At 37.0% G+C, this 10,817-nt stretch overlaps 1 non-coding gene across 1 annotated transcript; it reads left to right on the top strand.

The window, feature by feature from the left end:
• The first annotated feature begins 10,334 nt into the window (after nucleotides 1–10,334).
• Nucleotides 10,335–10,477, top strand: LOC116875110. The gene has a single exon (XR_004384131.1). It is a non-coding gene; the product is annotated as a U4 spliceosomal RNA (small nuclear RNA).
• Nucleotides 10,478–10,817: the final 340 nt, after the last annotated feature.

The raw sequence follows: 10,817 nt of genomic DNA, 5'->3' as shown, positions 1-10,817 counted from the left end.
AAACCACAGATGGCAAACCTTCTTTATTCTTCCTGACAAAGTTAAAATATTTTAATAAGTGGTATATTAGAGAGGGAAACTGTCCCCTTCCCATCAATTTAGAATAGTTAAAGAAATCAAAATGCTTTAAAAAACCTCCGGGAAACAATTTGATTCCCTGACAACAAATATTATCGTAAATGTTTCTTGGCTAAAGGATGAAGAAGTGTGTCCAGGAAAAATAATGCAGAAGAAAGCTGGAAATAAAATGACAACAAAATTAAGGTATTAAAGCTCCAAAGACAGACATCCTGACAGCTATTTCCAGGAGGATTCATCTCTCTAAGATAGAGCCAAAAATACTACCTTAGAATTCTCTTAGGAATTAGCTGAAATTCCGCAGACCAGCATTTTTGGTAGCTTGACCCCCACCTTAAAGAGAAACCAAGCATTTTGCTTACAATAAGATTCCATCAGAACAGACAACCTCAAGAATGGGAAAGGAAGTAAATGAAAGTGCCCTGAAGGGGGAGAAATGCATCTTTTCATCCTCTTCCTCATAAACAATTACTTTGTTATTGACAATGCAAGACCTTGTTAAAATTAGAAAAAGACAAACAAGGGCAGGGCATTAAAGGGAATGAAGTACATTTTGGAGGGAAGAATTAAAACTTAAAGTCCAAATTGTAAAGGCAAAAGTACTTTAAAAAGCATTCAGCTGAATTAATAGCCACAGCATTTTTATAATAACCAAAGTGCTTAATTTCAGAATTTTCCTTTAAAGGTAGTGGCACTCACTTATAAAAGAAAGAAATGGTTATTTCCCCAGAACACAAAACTGTCCAAGTTTTCAACAACCACAGTGGGGTTAGTTATGACTATGGCCTTTAAAGGCAAACTAGTTGATTGACTTATTTAAACAAAAACCTCTTTAGAGGGGCACCTGGGTGGCTCAGTGGGTTAGGGCCTCTGCCTTCAGCTCAGGTCATGATCTCAGGGTCCTGGGATCAAGCCCCACATTGCGCTCTGTGCTCAGCGGAGAGCCTTCTTCCCTTTCTCTCTCTCTCCTTGCCTCTCTGCCTAATTGTGATCTGTTTGTCAAATAAATAAATAAATAAATAAATAAATAAATAAATAAAACTCTTTAGGAAAAAGTGCTTCCGAGTCTACATTTCCCATCTCCATTCTTACCATTAGTTTGTTAAATTGATGGTTGCTTGGTGTTCACCCAGTTTCTCTCCTCTGCTAGATTGGTGTGTTGATTTAATATGAGTTTAGGAAGAAAAATTACATATTTCCTTTGAAAAATCCAATACATGTCACATTCAAACAATGACACTCCAAATTGATTTATAAGGCCAACCCATGTAATTTTCAAATATGTGAATAGACCTCAAAGAATGAGATTGCTTTTTCCCTGATAGGCATGATTGCAGATGAGGTCTCCATTAAGACCATTTCTCACCCTTTAGAAAATTTTAAATGACACCCTAATAATAGTTAACTTCCAAACGTAAAACATTAGGGCTGACACTAGCCAAGTAAAATGTACAGTTAACGTATCATGGAAAGTGAACACGTTGCACTTGCAAAGCCTTCTTTATCCAAACAATAAAAAATATTACAAACGTAGGCAGTCTTTATCTCCCACATCTAGCATTATTGCTATAATAAACGATGTGATGAAAATGCTGGAGAACCAACGAAAATATTGTACTTGACTGGAAGTGCTTTTGCTACGGCTCAGCACCTCATGAAGTCTTCCTTGGGCCTCTATGCATAGCCAGTGGGACAGGGAGGAGGATGAAATTTCAGAAACGCCAGAATGTCCATCTGCCACGTGAACCCTACTAGCCTCCCATGATACTAGAGACTCCTCCCTACAATGGCCTTGTTCAAAAGTGAAGTGTAAAATTGGCAGGAATTACTCAAGAAGTTATTAGCACTAGCTTGTATGTGACTAGGTGTTAGCAGCTGTCTCTTTGGAAAGAAAAGGATATATATACCTCATACCTATATACCTCATACCTATATAGGTATATACCTATACGGTTATTGTGAGGGTTAAAAGAATCAGTATATGAGAAGGATTTAGAACCATGCCTGCAGATTCTAGATACCTAATACATTATACACATAAATATATAGACATCCTTATGTATATATATTTCAATAATAACTATGAATATTGAGTAGAAAGCTGCTCTATGGCCCATAGAATATAAATAAGGAAGAAACTCCAAGCACTATGAAGCTCTCTCTCCTCCCCTATGGAACTAGGGGAAAGGTTTAAATGTACTGTAGTTTATAGCACATATAAAAGTATAAATTATATCCTTATATTTGAAGTTGGCAATCATGACCACGATTGCACTTCTAGCCCTCTCTCTTTTATAGCTGTTAACATTTGAAGATGTGACCTGAAGTTTTGTGTGCCAATTTCTGTATAAATAGCTTATCTATAAAGTGTCAAATGCACTAGAACAATATTTCTTTACATTATTAAAGAGGGATGTTGTAAGGGGCAGCCCTGGTTATATGTATACTTGCCAATACCCACTGTCAGGAACTGCTGCACTATACGTCATCTGCACCATACAGAACCTATGTAGAAGGAGAAAAGCAAAGCCATCCAAGACTTTCCCAGGTTAAAAAAATGACAGGCCAGTATCTGCACAAAAAAAGCATTTCGACTCTCTTCATTTTGGAATAATTAAGATATTTTCAACTTATTAGCATATGGAAACTTTTATCTGGCAAGCAAGGATAAATCTTTGGAATAAACATGTAAAATATGTAAAAAAAAAATCTTCAATGAATAATCCATTCCAGACAGCTCTGTATGCAGAACATTTTTATACAATTCAAATACAAAACACCACTCAGCAATACTTTTTGACAGAAAACTCTTTCAGTGGCTTATGATACAAAGTCTGCTTGTGGTAAGTTTTTAAACCCTAATATGAATGCATTTAAGACAAAAGAAAAGAACAGTGCACAAAAGATCTCATGACTTCACTTACCACAAATATCATTTCAACATGAATCTTCCCATGTAAGCAAGCTGAAGGTGATCTTCTGCTATCTTGGTAGAGTAGACAGCAAGGACTTCAGCCAGGTTCTATCTTGCTTGCACTGCCATACTGAAAAATCCAAGAAAGGCCAAAGACTTGACAGCTTCAAAATAATTCACCTGGTCATGTTCCCCAAAACATGAGAAGATTGGCTAGCACTACACCTCTCCATCAGAAGCCTACTTTCAGTTTGACCCTGCCTGTTCACCATTCCCCAAGCTCTTTTTTAATCTATTAATATAAGCATTTGCAGCAAAAGACCTTGCTTTATACTAGTCTATTTTTTAAAAAGCTTAAGACAAGCATCCTTAATGACATAGATAATAAAATATTATTTTGAAAGTTTCCTGAGAAAGTTGTATATTTTTATGTAACCATTTCAGTATGTCTTACAGATGTGGCCCACTCCCAAAACAAAAGTAACAATAAGAACATTATCATCTGAGCTAAAGCTACAGCAAATCAAGAACTTAATTGAAAATTAATAAAAGAGAATTTATGGAGGTCCCTGAACATATAATTCACCTTGTTTTAAGCAGAGACACAGTTTTGAAAGAAATTAAAACAGAATTGCTGAAAGAAATAATTCAGTCTGGTCAGTATTTTGGGTAAAATTACATAAATAGGGATGCAGGGATGCCTGGGTGGCCCAGTTGGTTAAGCGTCTCCCTTCAGCTCAGGTCACGATCCTGGGGTCCTGGGATTGAATCCACATCCAGCTCCCTCTGCCACTCTCCCTGCTTGTGTTTTCTATCTCTCTGTCAAATAAATAAATAAAATCTTTAAAAAATAATAGAGATATAAACTTCTTGGAATGAATAACAGATTCCACTGCTGTTTCATAAACTAGTTTTGAAGACCATACTGAGAGTTGTAGAATAATCACAGAAGCTCTCTAGATGTCTGCTTTTAGCACTAATTTTATATCTAGTGCTTTAAAAAAATCTTACTTAACAACCACATTCCTAATTGTATCATAATTCCTAATTGCTTACTATCCACATTCCTAATATGTGTCCATTACTTGGATCTGGCCATTTGCAACATGTTGATTTATCCAGCCTAACTTCTGTTCTGAGAGCCTGGCGCTCCTAGCTAATGAATGAAATAAACAGATTAATCTATGATTTCCATTTCGGTTTAGAGCAGAGGTCAGCAAACATTTTTGTAAAGGACAAGCCAGTAAATATTTTAGACTTTGTGGGCCAAGTAGCAAAACTGAAGATATCATGTAGTATTGATTAAATTCAAAATATAAGAATAATAATTTAATACAATTTTTTAATAATATAGATCTACTAATGACAAAAAGGAAAAGTTTTTGGATGGTAATTCACTTAGTTGTGGTCATAGTTAATGCTTTCTGCCATTATATTCATTTCAAATGTTCATTTGTAAAAACAATCCTTAGCTTATAAACTGTACAGAAACAAACATTGTGGTGGGTTTGGCCCCAAAACAGCCAGTTTGCTAGAGGCTACAGTGAGTGACCATTAACCACAGGGGTTGACTTAGCTTTCCAAGGAAAAGTGGAAGGAACCTGCTATGCATTTGTGTTCCCACCACGCCCCTCCCAATCCCCCAAACTCATATGTTGAAATCCTAACCCCCATAGGTGATGGTATTAATGGGTAGGGACATTGGGAGGTGATTAGGTCAGGAGAGTGTAGTCCTCAAAATGGGATTAGAGCTCATGTAACAGAGCTCCCTAGTCCATTCTGCCCTGTGATAATACAAGTCTGTGGCCTGGAAGAGGGGACTCATTTGACCATGCCGGTGTGCTGAACTCAGACTTCCAGTCTCCAGAACTGTGAGAAATAAGTATCTGTTATTTTTAAGCCATGTAGTCTTTGGTATTTTAGTATTAACTGAATAGACCATTCTGCATTTAGTCTCACTAAAGACAAGAACAATTTTTCTGGAAGCCCAGTACCCTTGACTGTAAGCCCATCTTCTCATTGTTCTAGGGTAGAGGGCGATTGAGGGGGAGGTTAAGACATCTAGGGGGCAGTTGGTCCTAAAACTTGTCCTCAGATTTACCATATTTTATTGAATGAAAAACACAAAGATTTTTCACATTTTAATATCTCTGAAATCATGTCAGCCCTTGGAATCAATGATCTAATTAATTTATTTACTTTTTAAAAGATTTATTTATTTATTTTAGAGAGGGAATGTATGCACAGGAATAGGGGCAGGGGCAGAGGGAGAGAATCTTCAAGCAGACTCCCCACTGAGTGCAGATCCTGGCTCAGAGCTCAATCTCAGGACCCATGAAAGCATGACTTGAGCCAAAACCAAGAGACAGATGCTTAACAAACTGAGTCACTCAGGTGCACCACAATGAGCTAATATAATTGGCAAGGTTTTTTTTTTTTTTTCTCTTTCTTAATACAAATAAAACAATGGGGAGACTTATAATCAATGGCATTTTAGCTTCTATAAAATATGTCAGCGTTTCTTATTCAAAGTTGCAATCCAGCTCCATTCCAAGTCTCCTCACCTATGAGTAACTTTTTTTTGTTTGTTTGTTTGTTTGTTTTAATCTACCAGAGCTTATATTGTGCTTCCTTCTGTTGCCACAGAAATGGGCCCTTTTAGAAATGCTGTTCCCAGTGAAGGCCCTGGATGAACATCAAGAAGCCATATCTTTTGGATTACTTGGTAGTTGGGTGTGATTAGGACATGGTGAGGGGTGGATTTTATGGTAAAATTGAAGTTTACTTTTTAAAAAATTAAGAATACCTTTCCTTACCAAATGATGGTGGGGGGGGGGGAGAGAATTTTTGAAGTTTAGTGTACCCAGCATAAAGTCTCTCCCTTCTGGATTAGCTTCCCTAGATGAGGAAAACCAGCCTGTCTCCCAGGTTGGCACAGAGCCCAGTTGCCTTGGCAACTGCCTCTCCAAATCTGACACCAGGCGCCACCTGGTGTCCGCATCAAGCAGGCACAACGAACAGGCATCCCACTGAAGGAAGTTTAAAGGATATGCAAAAATTGGAATGTAATGAATAGAACCAGGAAGTCAGGCTCAGACCAGATGAGGTTAATTACCACATGAGTACCTGCTTTACCACATGGAATATAAAGGTCATATATGAGTGTACATAATGTAACATAACTGACTTTTTAGAAAAACAAAAACGGTTATGGTGGAAAGGGCATCAAATATAAGTCAGGTGTCCTTGGTATTCTGGTTTTGCCATTAATTAGGGGATTATCTGTTACATGGAAAGCACTTTAGTAGGCACTTGGGCTTAGCTAAATGCTGTACATGAATCATTTCATTCAAACCTTATACTAACTTATGAGGTAGACATTATACTTTCATTAGGAAATGAAGCTCAAGGAGATTAAATCATTTGCTCAAGGTCAGCTAATATGTGGAGAAGCTGAAATAAATACGAAACTTTTACTTAGTATCATGCTTGCTACAGAGTGGGCACTCATTTCTTTAATGAAAAACAAAAACAAAAACAAAAAACCACCCGTATCTGCATTATACTAGCAACACCCCTCATAACCACTCACATATTACCCTTGAGTCCACACCCTAAAACAAGTTAGCCCAATGCTTAGGATGCTTGCCTCTCCTTTCTATTACTTGTGCAATACACTGGGAAGCGCATTTGAGGCAGAACTCAGGAGGTTTAATACCATGGAAGACCCAATCCTTTTAGTCGAGGTGCATAAAAGCAGAAAGAAAGAGAAAGCAAACAGGAGAAAACCTGATCTTTTGTGTGATCAAGGGCTAAGATCCTCACTATTGGTAGTGAAAGCTTTTGTTCATAGACAAGTGTTTGCTCATATTCTGAAATTGTTATAAAACTGCTACCAATCTTTTATGTGTGTGTGATCTCCTGGCCTCACTGAAAATCAAGTGATTTCCTGGTGAAAGTCAGGGTTCCCTGAGCTATTTTCGTTACTCTGTGGCTGTCTGAACTCTCCATCTTTGTGTAAATGCCAAGAATTGTGTCACATCACGGCAGCAATGGTCTCACCACTCCTGCAGCCCTCCCAGCCATCAATCTCCCCAGCATCACTCACAGATGAGGCTTGAGCCAGCAATGAATCACAGACATAAGAAAAAGAAAAATGTATAAACATATGGAGGAAATAAAACTCTCCCAGAAAGTAACAGAATTTATTTTTACTCTCCAGGAGCTGTCCTCTAGACTTGCAAACCTTCACTTTCTTGAAAAAGCATCTGGAAATTCAGAATTACTTTCATCTGGCAAACTCATGAACTGTGACTCCAATATTTTGTATCTATTTTCTTACTTAAAAGTTCTGAGGGCACCATAGAAAGAGCATTTTCTCTCATCTTTCACCATCCTCACTCTTAAGAGGTTTAGAATTAGTGTGGATAGACTCATAAAGAAAACATAATAATAATTTGAGTCCTAGGAAAGCTTTGGAGTAAATGAGATCATGTCTATGAAGATTATGTGTAACCTGAAAAGTACTGTGAGTGTGTCAGGGTTCAATTAAGAAAGCAGAGAACAGTATTATGGGTATGAAGGATTTAGTAGAGGAATCACATGAAATATGGGAGGAGCTAGGGAAGTGAAAGTCTCGAAAAGGAAATAAGAGAGTAAGAGAAACAGTCATTAATCAATGCACCTAAAGCTCTGGCACAGGTGGACAACTTATTCCAGCTTTTCTAGCCTTGGTCCCTTCACCTGTAATGGCAAGGAATGAAGTCTCTAGAAACTGACCACCTGTGCTCAAGTCTTAGATCTGCCACTTACTAGATGCATAGCCATGAGCAACTTACATTTGTAAAATAAGGATAATAAGAGCACTCATTTGATAGGGTTGTTTTGAGGATTAAACAAAATGATGTAGAACAGTGCCAAAAATATATTAACATTCAGGAAATGTAGCAATATTTACCATCAGAGGAATGTGGTAATACTAAAGGAGATATATAGCAAACAGCTAGCTCATTAGCTGCAACATAAACAGTGCTCAGTAAACACTAGCTATGTGCTATGATGATTTAGGATTTTGAGTCAGAGATATTGTAAGGACAATGTTGGAAAAGTCTGGAGGTTGGAAATGCCAGGACATGTTAGGGACAAGTATCATGGCAGAAGAACAGGATCTGAAGGCAGCTGATGGGCAGTGCAACTAGTGACATGCCAAGTCTAAAACAGGAAGCGCTTGAGAATCATATAAACAAGAGCCTCGGGGCGCCTGGGTGGCTCAGTGGGTTAAAGCCTCTGCCTTTGGCTCAGGTCATGATCCCAGGGTCCTAGGATGGAGCCCCACATCAGGCTCTCTGCTCAGCAGGGAGCCTGCTTCCCTCTCCCTTTTCTGCCTGTCTCTCTGCCTACTTGTGATGTCTGTCTGTCAAACAAATAAATAAAATCTTAAAAAAAATAAGTAAACAAGAGCCTCAGCATGCCCTGGAGACTGATAAAATTAAAAATTCAAAGATTAGCTGGCACAGTCTATAGATTAGAATGGGAAAGTGGGGGTGGGGAATCAAATCTACAGGGAGAAAGACTAATGAGAAAGTTCTTAAGGAAAAAAAAAAAGAAAGTTCTTATAATAAGCTAAGGCAAGCAGTAATTAGGACTTGGATTATGAAAATCAAAATGGAAATAAAGAGAATGAGTAAAAATATATCCCATGACAAAACTAACAGACCACTGAACCTCTTGGATATAATAAAAAGGAGGAATCAAAGGTCATTTTTAGGTTAAGAGAGTTAGAAAAGGGAGGCATTTGTATAAGATGATTTTTGATCAAGTTCAAATGAACTATTCAGGTGACTATGTGTGGTCTGGAGCTGCAGAGAAATGTCAGGGCTGGAAATAGTGATCTGTGATTCATCTGGTGAGAGAGGTAAGAGCGGAAGACAAAACGCTCTCACTGCCAATCTCTCTTTGGAATATGGGGAAAAAAAGAAACAAGAAAGAAAATCAAAAGACAATGAAAGAAACCTGAAAACTCTAAATATAATATTAGCAAATTGTATTTAACAATGTCTGTGTGGGGCACCTGGGTTGTGCAGTTAGTTAAGCATCAGACACTTGGTTTCGGTTCAGGTGGGGATCTCAGGGTCATGAGATTGAGCCTTGTGTTGGGTTCCATGCTGAGCACGGAGTCTATTTGAGGTTCTCTCTCCCTCTGCCCCTCTCACTTGTGCTCTCTTTTTCTAAAATAAATAAATCTTTTAAAAAAATGTGTGTATGGATAAAGGCAAACATATAGCTGAATAGAACATCATGATCAATTAAGATTTATTCAAGGATGTCTAAAATAAAAGAGACAAGAAATAACAAGTGTTGGCAAGGATGTGAAGAAAATAGAATCTTTGTCCACTGTTGGTGGGAATGCAAACTGGTGCAGCCACTGTGGAAAACACTGTGGAGTTTCCTCAAAAAATTAAAAAATAGATCTAACATAGATCCAGTCACTCCACTACTAGGTATTTACCCAAAGAAAACAAAAAACACTAATTTGAAGAAAATATATGCACCCCTATGTATATGGCACTATTATTTACAGTAGGCAAGATATGGAAGCAACCTAAGTGTTCAATGATTGATAAATGGGTAAGGAAGATGTTCTATACACATACACACACATACACACACACAGGAATACTGCATAGTCATTAAAAAAGGACAAGATTGTGCCATTTGCAAAAACATGGATGAACCTAAACTAAAGGGTATTATGCTAAATGAAACAGGTCAGACTGAGAAAGACAAATACCATATGATTTCACTCATAAAATATATATTTGATTATATATGATTATATATTATATATGATTTCACTCTTAAAAAATATAAATAACCCAACAAAAACCAGAATCAGACATATAAATACAGAGAACAAACTGATGGTTACCAGAGGGAGGGAGTGGGGGATGGGCAAAATGGGTGCAGGGAAGTGGAAGATATAGGTTTCCAATTATGGAATGAACAAGCCATGGGAATAGAAGGCACAGCCTAAGAAATATAATCAATGATATTATAACAGAATTGTCTGATGACAGATGGCAGCTACATTTGTGACAAGCATGGCATAATGTACGTGTAAATTTGTCAAATCACTGTTGTACACCTGAAACTAATGTAATATGGTGTGTCAACTACACTTACATAAAAAAAAGTTTTTAAACACTAATTCAAGGAGTTGAGGATGGTTTAACAACAGGAATTCTATTAGTTTAATTTACATATTGCCAATTAAAATAAGGAAAAAACAAACGGTCGTTTCAATAAATGTAGGAAAAAAAACTTTGATAGAATTCAACATCCAAGCTTTGCGCAGTGGCAGTATCGTAGCCAATGAGGTTTATCCAAGGTGCGATTATTGCTAATAGAATTCAACATCCATTCACTATACTAAAAAAGAAAACTCAGCAAACTAGGAATAGAAATTTCTTACCATGATGAAGAATATCTACCAAAATCTACAGCAAACATTCTCGCTGGCATATCATTAGAAAAATATTCATTTCAAAATCAGAAAGTAGAAAAAATACCCTCTAATACCATTTCTATTCAACATTTCCCTAGAGGTCTGAGCCAGTAGAGCAAGACAAGAAAGTGAAATAAAAGGACTGTAAAGAACAAAACACATTATTTTCAGGTAAAGTGGTCTATTGTAAAGTTATTGAAAGTTAACAAATCAATAATAATAATAATAATTTTCTGTAAATTTGCAGAATATAGGATCAATATATAAAAATGAATTGCATTTTTAAACATCCATAGGCAAAATGTATTTTTGCAAAAGATG

Source organism: Lontra canadensis, unplaced genomic scaffold, assembly GCF_010015895.1.
Source record: "Lontra canadensis isolate GAN:19392208 unplaced genomic scaffold, GSC_riverotter_1.0 scaffold40, whole genome shotgun sequence".
Classification (NCBI taxonomy): Eukaryota; Metazoa; Chordata; class Mammalia; order Carnivora; family Mustelidae; genus Lontra; species Lontra canadensis.
Note: the sequence above shows the minus strand (reverse complement) of the source record. Positions and strands in the feature narration are given on the sequence as shown.